The sequence below is a fragment of the Manacus candei genome, unplaced genomic scaffold (assembly GCF_025592945.1).
Source record: "Manacus candei isolate 608988 ecotype Guabito, Panama unplaced genomic scaffold, ASM2559294v1 h1tg000045l, whole genome shotgun sequence".
NCBI classification, from domain to species: domain Eukaryota; kingdom Metazoa; phylum Chordata; class Aves; order Passeriformes; family Pipridae; genus Manacus; species Manacus candei.
In genome coordinates this window covers 6,662,287-6,678,961 of record NW_026138093.1, presented here as the reverse complement: position 1 = coordinate 6,678,961, position 16,675 = coordinate 6,662,287, and the positions used below count along the sequence as shown (strand labels likewise).

The window sequence follows — 16,675 nt, the reverse complement described above, 5'->3', positions numbered from 1 at the left end:
CGAGGACCCCCAAACACACTCAAAGCCCACCCAGGACCCCACCCAACCCCTTCTCTGGGGGGACTTCTCTGGGTACTGGTGGTGCTGGGAGCCCCCCCGGCTGCGGGCGAGGAGCTCTCGGGTGAGCGGAGGGTGGTAAGGGGGAGGTCGGTGGGAAAAGGGGGGGCTAGAGGGGATAAAGGGGTAGTGGGACCCCAAACTGAGTGGGAGGGGAGTGAGACCCCCCAAAAGTGGAGGGGAGGACCACTGAGGATGATGGGAAATAAGTGGGAGAGGTCAGGAGAGTGGGGAAAGAGGAGGGTGGGACCCCCAAACTGAGCATGAGAGGGCTGGAGAGTGGGACCCCCAAACTGAGCATGAGAGGGCTGGAGAGTGGGGGGATGATGTGGAAGGGGTGAAAGAGGGGAGAAAAATGGGGATTGGGACCCCCAGAGTGATCCTGATTGGGGCTGGGGATTGAGTGGACTATGAAAAAGTGGGAGGAACAGGGAGAAGGGTAAAAGAGCAGGGGTAGTGTGGTGGGATAAACGGTACCATAAGAGCCTTTGGGCACAGGAGGGCTGGGAAAGGGGGGTGGCCCCTCTGAGCTCCCAACTTACTGTGGGGTGCTGGGGGCTGCTGGATCCAATCTCAACCTTGGATCATGCCAACAGTTTCAGTTTAGAGGAATTACAGAAGTGTGACTGAATCACTTTTGCCCTCCAGCTTTTAATGATGGCAAATCAGATCTATTGATAAAAAGGAATTTATTTAGGGATACAAATGATCAGACAAAAGATCTTCATCAGAATTACTTAGTGCATAATATATACACTAAAACTACCTGTACAGGATAAGATAGGACAGTGCTCTACACTAAAGCAATTGTTGAAGCAATTCTACTCAAGCTGCCACAAAACGAGAAATTCTTAATTAGAGAGGGATGGAACTCCCCCAGACCAACGCTGGTGGGGAGATCTCTGCTCTCAACCTCCAGGAGTGACCCTGGGGGGGTCCCCAGCCAAGGCAGGAATCTCCACACACCCCCCAAGAAGGGTTCTGTTGTCAGAACCTGCCCCTGGGAAAGCGGACTGGTCCTTTGTGGTGGAAAGGGATGGACTGACAGTCACTGTACTCCAGGGGTTGCCTCCCCATTAGGGGCTTCATTCGGGGTGGAAGAAGCGGCCGAAGCTCTTCCTGCAGTCGGGGCACTGGTGGGGCTTCTCTTACTGGTGGGTCCGTTGGTGTTTGGTCAAGGTAGAGCTGCGGGTGAAGCTCTTCCCACACTCCCCACACTTGTAGGGCCTCTCCCCGGTGTGGATGCGCCGGTGGGTGATGAGGTTGCAGTTCCGGTTGAAGCCCTTCCCGCACTCGGTACAGCGGAAGGGCCTCTCATCCGTGTGTGTCTGCTCATGCCTGAGGAGATGTGAGCTGGTCTGAAACCTCTTCCCACATTCCCCACACGTGTATGGCCGTTCTCCAGTGTGGATGACTTGGTGCTTACGAAGGTTGGAGCTGTCCCTGAAGCTCTTTCCACATTCCCAACACATGTAAGGACGTTCCCCAGTGTGGATGTGCTGGTGGGTGAGGAGGGTGGTGCTCCTCTTGAAGCTCTTCCCACATTCCAAGCACCTGAAGGGCTTCTCCCTGCTGGGAGGCTGATCAGGGACCACCAGCTCAGAGCTCCCCCTCAAGCTCTGGCCGCCTTCCCGGCACAGGCTGGCTCTTTCCTCCTCAGAGCACCCTGGGATGGCTTTGGAGCCCCTCCTGCGGGGGGATCTCCGGCCCTTTTCCTCCCCGCTGCCTTCCTGCGCCGGGGAGCCCTTCAAAACGGCCTCTCCCACCAGGGTCTCACGGGGGGATTTGTCCTCCGCGCTCTCCCTCCTCAGCTCGGGGCCTGGGGCAGGAAGCAAGAAGGACAGGCAGGGGATTTGCCTCCGGCCCACAGGGAAGGCCAAGGACATCCCCCCAACTCCGGCCCCGGCAGGACGGCGGCGCCAGCGGGGTTGTCCTGCAGCCGGGGCCATGCTGGGCTGACAGAGCCAGCACAACCCCCGCCCAAAGGGACACTGACTTCCTCCTCACCTGCCTGGGTGGCCCAAGACATCTTCCTCTTCCTCGCAGCCTCCTCCTCCATCCGCCCAAGCTTTGGGAAGGACAAATCCTGATGGGGGGAAAACAAGCGTTTGGGTTTGGGGGTTCCTCCTGCCCAAGTCCATCTCTAGAACTCACCGGGCATCCTGGGTCCATAAAAACCTCCAAAACACCAAGGATCAACCCAGAGAACCCCAAATCATCGAGATTCAGGCAAAAGCCTGTAAGAAATAGTGAGAAGACTCCTGCCCTCCCAAACTGAAAAGCTGAGATTCACCTAAAAATACTCTAAAATATGAAGATTAGCCCAAAAAAATTCTCCTAAGATTTCCCCTTCTCTGGTTTCCCCCCTCTAGGGTTCAGAGAGTCTCCCCTGTCTGGGATGCTGGGGGTTCTACCTAGAGATGCTGGGAGTGTTGGGGATCCCAAGGCTCCCTTCTCCTCTGATTCTCGCTTTCGGGATGCTGCATTCCCAGAAATTCCCCCTCTCCAGGTTCTCCACTTTGTTGTCCTAGGGGATCCCAGGGGTCCCCACTGTCCAGGCTTCCCCTTCTCCGTGTCCCCCCTCTCCAGGCTCTCAGGGCTCTCGAAGCTCCTCCCTATCTCCAGCCTCCCTCGCTCTCCAGGGATCAAGGCATGGGGACACAGAGGTACCCCCACGGCAACCCCACTCCTGCTCTCCCCACTCCCCTCAGCCCCCCCCTCCCACCCCTTTCACATCAGCCCCCCAAACCCCGGCTCCCCCCAGCTCCCTTTGGGGGTGACCCACCCGCTCTTTTCACTTCTCTCTGTACAAAATTGCTTCCCAATATCCAACCTAAACCTCCCCTGGCACAGCTCCAGACCCAGCCCTCTTGTCCTACTGCTGCTTCCTGGCAGAACAGCCCCACCCCCACCTGGCTCCAACCTCCTGGCAGGGACTTGCAGACAGTCAGGAGGTCTCCCCTGAGCCTCCTCTTCTCCAGCCTCAACACCCCCAGCTCCCTCAGCCTCTCCTCACACCACTTGTGCTCCACTCCCTTCCCCAGCCTCGCTGCTCCTCTCTGGATCCTCTGCCCCCAAAAATGCTCCCCCTCCCATAGAAAGGCCAAGGGCATCTGAGGACAGTTGGGGGCTTTGTGGGGCACTGGGTGATTACTGGGGGATACTGGGACACACTGGGGGGAACCAGAGAGCAGTGGGAGGACTGGGGGGGTATTGAAGGACACTGGGAGGGCACTGGGAGGGACTGGAGGGGAACTGGGGCACACTGGGGGGCACTGGCAGAGAACTGGGGAGTTACTGGGGGATACCAGGACACACGGGGGGACACTGGGAGGTTACTGGGCCATACTGGGGGTTACTGGGTGCTCACTGCAGGATCACTGGGCCATCCTGGGGGGCAGTGGGAGGTCACTGGGACACACTGGATGGTCACTGGGGGGTTACTGGGCCATCCTGTGAGTCACTGGGAGGTCACTGGGATATACTGGGGGCACTGGGATCCCCTTACCCGGATGTGGTACATCTCCCCCTCTGGATTTTGGGGGGCATCCCCAGGACCCCTCCCCTGGGGGCTGGGGGACCCCTTGAACCCCACTGCTGGGCTTTAGGGGACCCCTAAAATCCCCTCAAAACCCCTGAAATCCCCCCCTCGACCCATCGAAACCTCCTCAAGGACCCCTCATCCTTCCCCAGCATCCTCTAAACCCTCTCAGTGACCCACAAAACCCACCTGGGACCCCTCAAGCCCATTCAGGGACCCCCAATCCCCCTCATGGACCCTCAAAACAGTCTGGGACCCATTAAACCCCCCAAAACTGCCTCGAAGGTCCCCGCAAAGCCCCCCAGGACGCCCAAACCTCCCCAGAGACCCCCAAAGCCCACCTGGGACACCCCAAATCTTCTCAGAAAAATAAACCCCCATCAGAGCCCCCCAAAACCCTTCAAGGACCTTCAACCTCCCCCCCGAGTCCTTTCAGGGACCCCTCAAAACGTCCCCGGGAACCCCCGAACCCCCCCGCTAAGCCCTCCCGAGCCCTCCAGCCTTTCCACCCACACCCGCGCTCCCCGCAGCCCCCGAGGGGATCCCCAGACCCCGCTCTCGCCGCCCCCCCGCCAACTCACCCACGAAGTGCAGCGGCCGCAGGCGAGTCCTCCTCACTCCCGACCACGAGGCCAAAATGGCGCTCGCTCCGCGCGCCCTCCGCCTTTACAGACCCGCCCCGCAGCCAATCAGCGCGCGGCCACGGCCCCTGCCCGCCCCCCGCCTGCGCGGGGCATTGTGGGAGTTGTAGTCCCTGCGGCGGGGGAGGATCGGACTTGTTGGGTTTTAGTTTTTCTGTCTTTTTTATTTTCTCTTTTTCCTTTCTTTCTTTTCTTTCTTTTTTCTCTCTTTTTTCCTCTTTTTATTCTCTTTTTTCTCTCTCTTTTTTCTTTTTTTCTCTTTTTTATTTGTTCTTTTTTTTCTCATTTTTTCCTGTTTTTTCTTCCTTTTTTTCTCTTTTTTTCCTCTTTTTCCTCTTTTTTCTCCCTTTTTTTTAAATTTTCTTTTTTCTTATTTTTCCCTTTTCCATTTTTTTTTTATAGTTTTCTATCAGTTGTTTTATTTAAGGACGATTTAAACACAGATCAAAACAATCTCCAGGTACATATCTTACAAAAACAGATAATCTGCCTTGTTCCAAGTTTGTGAGGATTCTCAAGATCACAAACACTGAGACATCAAGAGTGGAAGTGAAGCAACTTTATCCTGTCCCTTGCCACAGCCTCCAATCCACACCCAGCCCTGGATTTCTGCAAAGCCGCTGGGCAGGAGCAGGAGATGGAGCTGGTGCTCGGCAGGAGGGGCAGCAACAACAAACCCGTGTCTTTGGCACAGGGGAAGGAATTTAGTGCTTGAGGGGTTACATTCCACAGGCTCCCCTGGGGATCAGCTTATGCTTGGACAGTGAGAACAACAAGAACATTCCTAATAAAAATGCCAGAGGGAAGGGAGCGGAGGGGGAGCAGGGGCAGGAAAAGGAAGCAGAGCGATGGAAGATGGGCTGGGGCGGTCGGGGCTGGAGGAAGGCAGGCTGGACAATGCCTTGTTTGGTCCAGCAGCTGGACCAGCTCCAGGGCAGGTGTCAGGGCAGCCTCTGCCACAGGGACATGGACAAACAGACCCTACAAAAGCTCTCAGAGGGGTTGGGGGCTCTGGGCGGGGCTGCGCTCTCGCCTCAAGCCAGGATATCCCAGGGCAGTGGAACAGCAATTCCTGTCAGCTCCCAGCAAAGATTATTGGGGTTTGCACTGGGGAAATATTGACGCTCCAGCTTCTTCTTCTCTTTTTAGAACTTTGAGCTTGCAGTTGGGTAGAAGGGCTGGTGGGGGAGTGGGAAGAGACCCACTGAGGGGCACATCTCATCCCTCAGTTAGATGGAGCTAAACCCCTGATCTTGCTTAGGAAGAGCTGCTGATGCTCAGTTGTCTTCTTTCCCTTCTGATTTAGTGGGATATTACATTTCCCTGCAGTATTGGTGATAGAATGGTATGTCAGCTGGAATGGTTTGGTTCTTACAGAAAGCATGAACACATTTTAAGGAAGGTATTTTTACTTAGGTGAGGCCTCCAAAAAAAACCCAAAAAACCCAAAAAGTAATATAAGTGCAGAATAGAGTAAACTTTGGGGTTTTCTTTTTAATTCTTGGGTAGAAAACCATCCCCGTTAGGGACAGCAATTTATTGCATTGCTGAAAAAAAAAAAACCCAACCAACCAACAAACAAAGAAGTCTGACTTTGTTCTCTTTCAGATTTGTTTTTGATCATAAGAATCCTTCTAGTGAAAAGGGCTAATTTACTCTTTCTAGAGGAATGTTTTAAGTGTGATTATCACAATATCACAGCTGCTGAAAAGGTCTCAAATAGGACATTGACCTTGAACGTGTTCCTGCGTTTAGGATGTGGTGCTTAACATTCAAGAAACAATAGAATTGCAACTCATTTTTTAAGGTATCATCTCAAAATGTTAACTCTTGCTCTGTAAAGACATGCCACAAGGATTGTAGAAAGCTTGCAGTATCCCAGGAAGTACATGTGGTATTTTATCAGTGTAAATATGGATAAGATTTTCGAGATTTCTGCTGGCAATACTCCATAACTAAAGTAAGTTTTCCCTTTGCTACTGCACTACTTTATGATTTAATTTTTTCTGACATTCCACCAGTCACATTATTAGCTTCACCAAAGGAAAGGGAAATAATCCTGTATTAATTAAAGAGAGCAACTGAATTCCCTCAGTCACCTTATCCTTGGCTGTCTGAGACAGTGATGCACTTCAGTTTCCCTAAAGAAACTTCCACTAAAAAAGAGCTTGGGATAATAGTGAGAGATCCATCTTGAAGGGTGTGCCTGATTCCCACACTGTAAAACCTCATGGATACTGTCAGGTTCCCATTATTAAAAGACGCTGCTGCCTAAATTCAGCTGCAAAGGAGACCATGTGCCAAAGTCAGCAGTCCAGGTTTGATTTACAGTAAATAGGAGGGAGAGAGAAAGGAAGAAATAGAAAGAGAGAGAGAGAAGAAGGGGGTGGTGGGAAGCCAGTGAGAGAGAGACAGAGATGAAGTAAATGTATCACACCATGGAGATCCCTGAGGCTCCCACCAGTCCTTCTTCACCCTGCTCTGCTCGGTGGAGGGTCCCCAAGTTGTGCTTCTGGGTTATCACTTTTATACAGCCCAAGCCCTGGGTATTCAGGGGGGTAGATGCTGTTCCCACAGCTTGGGCTGGCACGTCTACAAGGACTTGCTTCCTTTCCCACAGCTTGCCACGGTGGGAGTTTTGCCCACTGTGCTTCCAGTCTGCAGGTGGGAATCTTTGTCTGGATGGGTTCCCCAGACCTGCCTTACCAGCCCTGGCTTCCTGTTGGGGCTGTCTGCTCTTTCCCACAGTCTGCACAGTGCAATTCTGTCCTGGGGGCTACTTCCAAACCTTCACCTCCCTTTAGGCCTTGGAATTAAAGGGCTTCCTGTTTGCCACCAGTGCTTATGTCTTGTGGTGCCTTATGGGATTTTCCTGCTTTGACAGTGTTTTGAGACAGTTCATTGTGCCCTTCAAGTCCTTACATGTGCACACACACACACCACTCTCACCAGTGTCTGGCCCTCCAAAGAACACAAGCCCTGATGATTTGTAGCTCCCACTCCAGTGGTTGGCACTTGGAGCTCCCTCCGTACCCAGAGCTCAGAGCTCCCTTGTGCCAGAAAGTTTAAAGAGATTGTACCTCATTCTGCCAAGACAACCCTGAGAAAAAAGTGTCCCTCTGTGTTTCCTGGGATCAGAGAACTCTATTGTCATCTTCCAAAACCTTGGAGAGGTCCCAGAGATCTCCCAGGAAGGAATTTGGGGCCTCAAGCACATGACCCGTATATAGAGGCTGAGGACTCAGGGGTCAGTGGTGTGAAGATTGAGGACAGTAGAGGAGCAGCCGGAGAGGTCTGGAAGGGGGGTGTCAGAGCTGGTGGAGCTTTATTTCCTGTCAGAAAACAGCCTAAGAAAGAGCTAGTGCCACCAAGGGCAGCTGGGGTGGCCTAGACTGGTAACAAGAAGTCAGAAATTTCCCTCTGAGGTCAGTGTTGTGGTACAATGTGTCACAAAAGAGTCTAGCTGAGCCCAAGGCTTTGTGTGTGCAGGAAGAGCCAGGGAGGACGCAGAGATGTCAGTGCAGGAAGGTGCCAGCCAGGTGGGGCAGCCGGGGGGATGACGACAGCCTGCAGGGAAAGGGGCAGGGCATGGACACCGTAGGACAGCCTGGGCTGGAGAGGAGACAGGCATGGGGAGAAGCTGAAAGGCCCTGACACAGCCACCTTCTGCAGGCCTTTGGCCATGGCTGCTGTCTGTGCCTCTGAGGCCAGGAGGAGACAAGTGGCCCTTGCAGCCCTGGGGCCTCATGGCCTCCTTGTCCCTGCTCAGCAGCCTGGCAGGTGCCACCTCATGGTCCTGCCCTTGGCACTGCACATCCCACATCCCAGTGCCCCAGGAAGAACCCTGAGGAATGAGGCAGGGACAGGATCTGCCTTCCCAGGGGCTGAGGGTCCCATTTGATTAAGGAAACAAGTAAAGGTTTGTTCAGCATCAGAGCCACCTTTCCCTTGCTTGTCCATCCTTGTCATCACTGTCTACAGTTTTCTGCTCTAACTGGAACCTGGGGACACGTTCTCAGTTGTGTCCCTCAGTGAGACTCATTAGCACTAAAGGAAACTTTAGTGTTTCAATCTCACTTTGACTTCTTGAGAAGTTGTTTGAACTTACTCTCAGGGACTGAGTCTCATGTAAACAACACCAATTCCCCCCGAGGGCCATGAAATGCCTGGGGCTGTTGCTGTGCTGCTGAGCTGGGCCGGGCTCCTGGCACACAGGGAGCTCCTGGCAAGCAAGAAGAGCTTCAAAGAGACAGCTCTGCTGGTGAGCAGCTCCTCTGCACAGCCCAGCAGGGCTGAGGGCACTGCCTGCAGCACCAAGGGCAGGGGAGTGAGACAGAGAGAAGTTAAAGCTGTCAGACATAGAATGATGTTGAGACCTCACTGGGGGAGAATTTTTAACAGATCTTGGCACAGGAAGTCTGGTCATGCAGGGCAATGGGACTGCAGCTTTTGGAGGCTTCTGTGAAAGCTGGCACTGCCCACCAACTACAGATTCTGTAAGTGCAACCCTGAGACTATCTGCAGTGTAGAGGAGGAGGACATGCTCAGAGCTTCAACTCCCTCTCAGAATATTTCCAAGACAAAGATTTTTATAAGGTTAAAGAAATTTCCTGAGATTGTGTTTCCAGTTTCCTGCTCTTGAGGAATGGGAGGAATAAATCATTAAGAAAGTATTAATTTTGACAAGTCCCTGAGACATCTGAACTGTGAGTGCTCAGTAGGTCTACCTGAGCTTCCTAATGTGCTTTCAGCCACTGCTCTGCCTGTGGGCAGCACCAGCATCACCTCTGCTAGACCCATCAGGACTAGTCTGAGATGTCCTTTTTGCACCTGCAAACGGAATATGACCCCTACCAGTGCAGCCTGTGGTGCTGGGGAAGGAGCTGAGTCTGCTTAAATCAAATGCCATCATAAGGACACTTGGCTGTCTCCCTGAGGTTTCCTTCCAAGCTGTGAATTTCCCTCCGGGTTGGAAACCTGTCCCTAAACATCTCCTTGTTATGTGAAACCCCTGTACAGAAGCACAGTGATGCTAAAACAGTGAAAATGCTGTTCAGTAGGGACCCAGCACTGGAGCTGAAGGAAGATCTCCTAGGAAATCAAAAGGCTGTCTGTGTGTGACATGGGGAGTGTTTGTAGAATACAGCTTTGACTTTGTTTAGATAAGTCCACACTAACTGGCCTCTTACTGTCTTCTTCTCCTGTGTGGGAAACAAACACCCAGAGGCAGCAAATGTCCAACAGCAGCTCCCTCACCCAGTTCCTCCTCCTGGCATTCGCAGACAGGCGGGAGCTGCAGCTCCTGCACTTCTGGCTCTTCCTGGCCATCTCCCTGGCTGCCCTCCTGGCCAACGGCCTCATCCTCAGCGCCGTAGCCTGTGACCACCACCTGCACACCCCCATGGGCTTCTTCCCGCTCAACCTCTCCCTCACAGACCTGGGCTGCATCTGCACCACTGTCCCCAAAGCCATGCACAATTCCCTCCAGAACAACACAACCATCTCCTACACAGGATGTGCTGCACAGGTCCTTTTCTTTTATTTCTTCATGTCAGCAGAGTTTTCCCTCCTCACCATCATGTGCTACGACCGCTACGTTGCCATCTGCAAACCCCTGCACTACGGGACCCTCCTGGGCAGCAGAGCTTGTGCCCACATGGCAGCAGCTGCCTGGGCCACTGGTTTTCTCATTGCTTTGCTGCACACAGCCAACACATTTTCCCTACCCCTGTGCCAGGGCAATGCCCTGGGCCAGTTCTTCTGTGAAATCCCACACATCCTCAAGCTCTCCTGCTCACACTCAGGTTACCTCAGGGAAATATGGCTCATTGTGGTTAGTGTCTGTTTAGTGTTCGGTTGTTTCATTTTCATTGTGTTCTCCTATGTGCAGATCTTCAGGGCTGTGCTGAGGATCCCCTCTCAGCAGGGACGGCACAAAACCTTTTCCACGTGCCTCCCTCACCTGGCCGTGCTCTCCCTGTTTGTCAGCACTGCCATATTTTCCGACCTGAAGCCCCCCTCCATCTCCTCCCCATCCCTGGACCTGGTGGTTGCAGTTCTGTACTCAGTATTACCTCCAACTCTGAACCCCCTCATCTACAGCCTCAGGAACCAGGAGCTCAAGGATGCCCTGAGGAAAATGATGACTAGATGCTTTTCAAGAGCAATAACCTGCCTGTTTTCTTCTGCACAACAGTCATTGTGTAACCATTTACTGGCCCAGCCTGCTTTCTAAAGCTTTTGAGAGTGGTGGGGGGGGCCGTTTCCTACATTTTTTCCTCTTTTAATGTTGTTAACACAGAAATTTATTCTCCATCTCATACCTAATTCACTCTCTCTTTGTTTTGACCCACAATTGTTTAAATGAGGGATCATTCTCTGTGTGCATTTAAACAAAGTAAAAGTTTCTGCAGCCACTTCTTTGTCAAACATCCTGCCTTTGTTATTCTGTACATGAGGAATCACAATCTCTGAGTGTAATAAAGGACTTCAATTTATTTTTCCAGATTCTCCCTCCAACAACTTCCCTGAAGCTGGAGCTCAGTGCCTGTGTGCAGAGGAGAAGGGGTAAAGAGTCCTGGTAGAGGACTCCTGTCAGGGAGCAGCAACTCTTGGGCTTTTCAGAGATGTTCTTTTTCCACTGCCTGCCTCTCCTTTCTGCTCCTTGCCCAAGGCCTGAGTGCTCTGGCAGCTCAGTCCCTGCTGGGTGTCAGTCCTGTGACCATGGGCAGGGACAGACCCTGGGCACTGCTGGGACAGAGCTGGGCTCCTTGACATCATTTCCATCATTGAAGGGGATCCCCCTGGGCAGTTCCTGAAGACTGTTCTTTTTGAAAGGTTGGTGTAAAGAACAAGGCCAAGGAATAGACTCTCCAAAGTCTCATTGCTGTGCTTGTTTCCCCATTCAGTCCCTGCAGTGAGAGAAGTGACTCACTGGGGTACTTGAGGCACTGAGGGTTGGGTCAGATGTTCTGTGCTGGTGGCCAGTGGCAAATGGTCTCCAAGTCCCCTGCCTGGGGCTCTGCAGCTTGTGAGGGCTCTGATGGCAGGTGAGGACTTGTCTGTAGGAACTCAGGAAGTGCAGGAGAGCACAGAGGATCTGCAGGGACAGCCCGTCCCATCCAGTCAGCAGGGAATGGAGCCCTGGAGCAGAATCCTGCCCAGGGTGGAGTCACCAGAAATCAAGTCCTAAATCTGCCTGTGAACTGGTAAAGGAGAGTTCTGCAACCCCAGGGGATGCAGCAGGAACAGAGAAAGGGCTCTGGCCAGTGACTCGTCTCACCTGCAGTGAACTCCCCTTGTGCCTCCCCAGTTCAGGGAGGGCTGTACCAGAGCCAGGGGTGGGCTTTCCAGGAGGGTGTCCTGAAGAACTCTCCAGCCCACAGGCTGCATGGAGTGGAGCCCTGCCCTGCCCTTTGTGCCATTGGAAACAGCCCATGGTCCTGCCCAGCCTTGTTCTTGCCTACTGAGCCTTCCAGGACTATGGCAGAGGGTGGAGAGGAGTGATCCCCATCCTGCTGGGTCTGCTCCCCACCCTGACCAGCATGGCCAGTGCAGGCTCAGCCCAGGGTGCCACAGCCCCTCCCTGTGCAGAGCAGCACCTCCAGCTCAGGGCCCTGCAGGGATCCCAGGCTGGGATCTGCAACTGGCCAAGGCAGCCTGGACACACTGACCTGGGCAAAGGGATGTCCCTGCAGAAGAGCAAGGCAGCATTTCTGGGCCTGCAGAGAGGAATCCCTGACACAGAGAAACCTCTTTCTGCAGCCCCCCCTGGGGACAGGCTGCTCTGTCCCTGGGCCAGGACTCTGGGCTGGGCTGGGCAGAGGGGCTGGCACTGAGGGGCACAGTCAGGCTGTGCTGGGCATCTCCTGGAGGTGACACCAGGGCACCTGCAGTTTCCCTGACCTCCATTTCCTCCTGCCATGCTGAGTGTCCAGCCCCTGAGCCGATGGGGATGCTGAGACTCCTCTCTGTGCCCCAGGAGCTGCTGTGCCCTTCAGAGGGGCTGGGGTTGTGAGGGGAGTGCCCAGAGCTCTGCAGCACCCTGGGCAGGGCACTGCTGTGGGGCCAGACCAGACTGGGCTGCTCCACCAGTTGACCTTTATAATGAAATCACTTCTAATTTTCTCCTGCAGAACCATGAGAATATGTGTTGTGTCCTCTACACTAAACTGGAACTGTGGGATATTGAAAAGGTTTTGGTGTCAGGGATATTGAGAAGGCTGGGCAGTGTCACTGGGAGACCTCTCCCAAACACTTGGAAAGGCCAGAGCCAGCCCAGAGCTTCCTGGGGCCTTGGCAAAGGCAGACATGGAACCAGTCTGCAAACAGGGCAGCAAGGAGGGTTGGCAGAGTTCCAGACTGCTCAGGCTCAGCAGGGAAGAGGATAGGGCAAGTCCTCCTGCAGCCATTGCCAGGTGTTCGAAGGACAAGGCAGGAATTGTAGAACCCCTGTGGGAGGGAATAGAAGGGGATGTTGTGTGCCCAGACTTCAGCAAGCCCTTTGACATGGTCTGCTGGGGTCTCTTAGAGCCAGACTGGTGACAGCTGGACTGGACAAGTGAAACATGTGGTGAGTGGGAAGCTGAATGACTGATGAGGGTCAAAAGTCATGGTACAAATTGCTCTTGGCAGCAACTCCCAGGTGACATCCATTAGGGACCAGCCCTTGACCATTCCTATGGAACACCTTTATTATGTCTCTGGGTGATGGGATGAAATGCACTTTCCACTCCTTTGTGGATGATGCCAAGTTGCAGCGAGTCTGTGAGAAACCTCGTCCAGTTAATGGTGACTTGTACAAAAAATGTGGTCAAGATGACTGAGTTGGATAAACTTGTCCTGCCATCAGGTGCCCAGCAAGGCCCAAGACAATGAAGAAAAAACTCATGGGTCAGAGGAAAGGAAAATCAAAAGGGGGGAAAAAGACCCAACCAAACCAAAGTGAAACAAACACAGAATGACAGAATGTGCTGAGCTGGAAGGGACCCACAAGGATCATCCAGTCCAACCCAACTCTCCCATTGCCATCTGCCCCCACCCCAGCAGGCTCTGGAGCAAAGCACGGCTGAGGTCCAGCACAGCTCTGCTCTGACAGAAAGAACCTGCAGTCAGGGACAGGAAGAGGACAAAGTCTTGTTTAACCAGCCTGAGGAATAATGGGCTCAATGACCTTCTCTATTCCTGGGCACTTGACTGACCCTGTGGATCAGGTTTGGTAGCAGGGAGGGGGCTGCAGGTTTCCCTTAGGGAAGAGGAGATCAGGAGTTGACTCTGTGTCAGAGAGAGCCAGTTTCAGGTGGCTCCAAAATGGACCAGCCAGTGCCCAAAGCTGAGCAAAAAGCAATTCCAGAGGCACCTCTGTGATAACCCTTTGGAGAAAGGATAAAATCCAGGGTGCTGTAACCCAGAGAGGAGAGAGAGAAATGGGGGAGAAACAACCCTGAAGGCACCAAGGGGAGTGGAGAAGGAGAAGGAGTGAGGAGGAGCCTTGGTGGGCACCTGGCAGCCAAAAGCCAACCCCCAGCCCTGAGAGCCACAGCTCAGCCCAGCACAAAAGCTCCTTTACGTCTGGAGGTTCTTTGCAGCAGCTTTTTAGCAGAGCTGTCAGATGGGCCATCAAGGGGGATGCTCAGCTGGGTCTGAAACCTGTGGGATCCTAGTCAGCCTTGGCTCTGTAGGAAAGAACTATAGAATCCTAAATAGTTTGAGTCAAATGGGACCTTTATAGGTCACCTAGTCCAACCCCCCTGCAATGAACAGGGACACATTCAACTAGATCGGGTTGCTCACAGCCCTTTCTAACCTGGCCTTGAATGTTTCCAAGGGTGCAGCATCTATGACCTCTCTGGGTGACCCATGCCAGTGTTTCACCACACTCAGTGTAAAAATATTCTTCCTTATATCTGGTTCAAATCTGCTGTTTTTTAGTTGAAAACCATTATTACTTGTTTTATTACAACTAAGTCTGTCCCCATCCTTCTTATAGGTATGATCTCAGGAACTCCTGACAAGCCTTGACCAAACCAGCTGAGCAATGAAGAGCCCCTGGACTGGACCAGGGTGTGGTGAAGTGTCCCTGGACTACCAGGGGTTGTGGGAAAGTGTCTCTGGACTGGACCAGCTGCTCCTGGATCATAAAGGTGGGAACAATCTGGAGTGGAATATTTGGGGAACACAGGATAATCAGTCATCCCATGAAAGCCTTGGAATATTCCCTGCCTGAATCACAGCCCTAATGGAACAGTTTGGATACAATTCCCAAATAGTTTGGAAACTCCAGTCATTCCTGACACCAGGATGGAAATTCAGCAGATCACTAAAGCCAGTCCCCTTGGGAGCCCACAACCAGAGGTGCTGAGGGAGGCCCTGGCAGCTCCCCAGCACCTCCCTCTCAGTGGGACACCTCTGGCAGCCTCTCCCAGCTCGGGAACCCTCCAGTTTGCAACACTCCAAAGACCGTCCCTGATGTCCAGGACAATTCTGATCCCCCTCAACAAACACTCCTCCAGCTGTGACCCTTGTCTGTTGGCAAACACAAAGGGATTTGTGGTAGTGTTTCCCTGACAACAAGGAGAATTTGGGAGAGGGACCTTTCCACATCCAGCTCTTGATGTGTCCACACATCTCTGCCTGGGTGTGGGTGTGAATTGACTGTGGTGTGAATGTTGTGATTGTGAATCTATAATTCAGTCACTGTTAAAATTGTAGCAAGTGCTATTGAATCACTTGATAATTGTTCAATTGGTGAATAATTAAATGCTACTAATCTCTTTTGCCCCCTTGTCTTTGGATCCAAATCCTTTCCGCCCTGACCCTCTTGCATCCCAAGGCTCTGTGTAAATCATTCCCTTTCATAAAAAAATATATATTTTTCGTGACATCCACTTTAAAATTTTCCGCTTTAGCTAAACTACAAAACAACTCTAATTAGCTGTAGAAGTCTTGAAGACATGAAGACAATTAAAGGAAGGGAAATAATTTGTTTTTCAGTGTTTTAATGGGCCCTACGGTGTGTTTGGAGTTGCATCAGCTGTCAGTCCAAGGTGGGCCATGTCAGAACTGGTGAGGTTGGGGGTGAGGAGCAAGGTTGATCATCCAGGGTCAGTGTGGATCTCCTGAGGAGACACTCAGCATCAAGATCACTTGGAGAACACCTCTATCACCTCTTCTCTGAACTAAAATATATCCATAACTGAATTAAAAGAAAAAAAATACAAACTTTGAAGAATTGTTTTGAAATTGCCTTGAAGACAATTAAAGGAAGACAAAGAGATCCTGAGGGATTTCTGGAATTTAATGAGCCCCACAGTGTGTTTGCAGCCCAGCCCATGATCCTGAGGTACTGAGAGAAGATTGAAGCAGCTGCTGAAGAAGTCAGAAGCCAAACTGCAAGTGCCTTGAAGCATTGCTGGGCCCCACTGAGGGCAGGCACTGCCAAAGCCTCCCCAGGGACTCCTTGGAGCAGCTCCTTGGAGGCCAGGAGTGCAGGCAGACAAAGGCTCTGGGCAGGCCCCTGCAATGCTGAGCAAAGCCTGCCTTGGTTTTGTGGAGCACAAAGGCCAAGGCCTGAGCCCCAGGCCCTGGCCCAGCAGATCCTGTCCCTCCCGGCTGGCTCAGGGCTGTTTGGGGGGCACTGGGATGGGAGGGGGAGGAACAACAAAGGCCCAAAACTGGGCAACCCCTGCCAGGCTCCTGAGGGAGGGGCGAGGCAGAACCCAAGTGCAGAACCTGCCAGGCAAGTTGCTTGTGGTGGCCTGAGTGGCAGAGGCAGCTGCCAGAGGCAAGGGGACAAAGGCCTGGGTGCCTTTGGGCCTTGCAGCCCTGCCAGAGCCCTTGGCCATCTCTCCTGCAGGCTGTCCTGGCCTGGCCCTGCTGCTGCTCTGACCTTGCAGGCTGCACACACCCCTCCTGCTTTCCCACCCCCTCCCAGCAGCATTTCTAGACCCTCCCTGATGTCTCTGCACCAGCTCTGGCTGTTGCCATGTGCACTTGGCCTTCTGAACTTGGATCCTGAGCCCCTGTGCCACAGGACATCCCTCCCAGAGCCCAGGCCCTTCTCCTGGGGGTCACTGCAGAGCTGAGCAGATCCAGGTCACCTCCCATTCCTCTGCCAACTCCCTGGGCCTGCTCTGGGCCCTGCAGGTCCTTGCCCTGCTCCCAAGGGCTGTGGGGGTGCTGAATGGTCAGGGCTTGGGGTTTAGAGCTCAGGGTGGGGATTAGGCAGAACATTGGGAGGTTTGTTGTTCTGCTGGCAGTGTCTGGTTCATGATTAGGGGAAGAGGGTTTTGGGCTGGGTTAGGATTAAAACTTGATTTTTCATACTGGTAATACAGGTTTGGGGTTGGGGTGGGCATTAGAGGACAAATAAGAGGACAAATAAGAGTCTGGAGTTCTGGGTTTGGGCTTTTTCTGGCTTGGAGTTAGGGCATTGGAT

General features: G+C 52.9%; 1 protein-coding gene and 1 pseudogene across 1 annotated transcript in view; one reads left to right on the top strand and one right to left on the bottom strand.

Moving 5' to 3' along the window:
* The window catches only part of LOC127474814 (zinc finger protein 208-like), a 549,167-nt pseudogene that overhangs the window by 307,348 nt on the left and 225,144 nt on the right, over positions 1–16,675 (bottom strand).
* Positions 1–16,675, top strand: part of LOC127474915 (zinc finger protein 22-like) — a 106,539-nt gene that overhangs the window by 75,668 nt on the left and 14,196 nt on the right. The window lies entirely within an intron of this gene.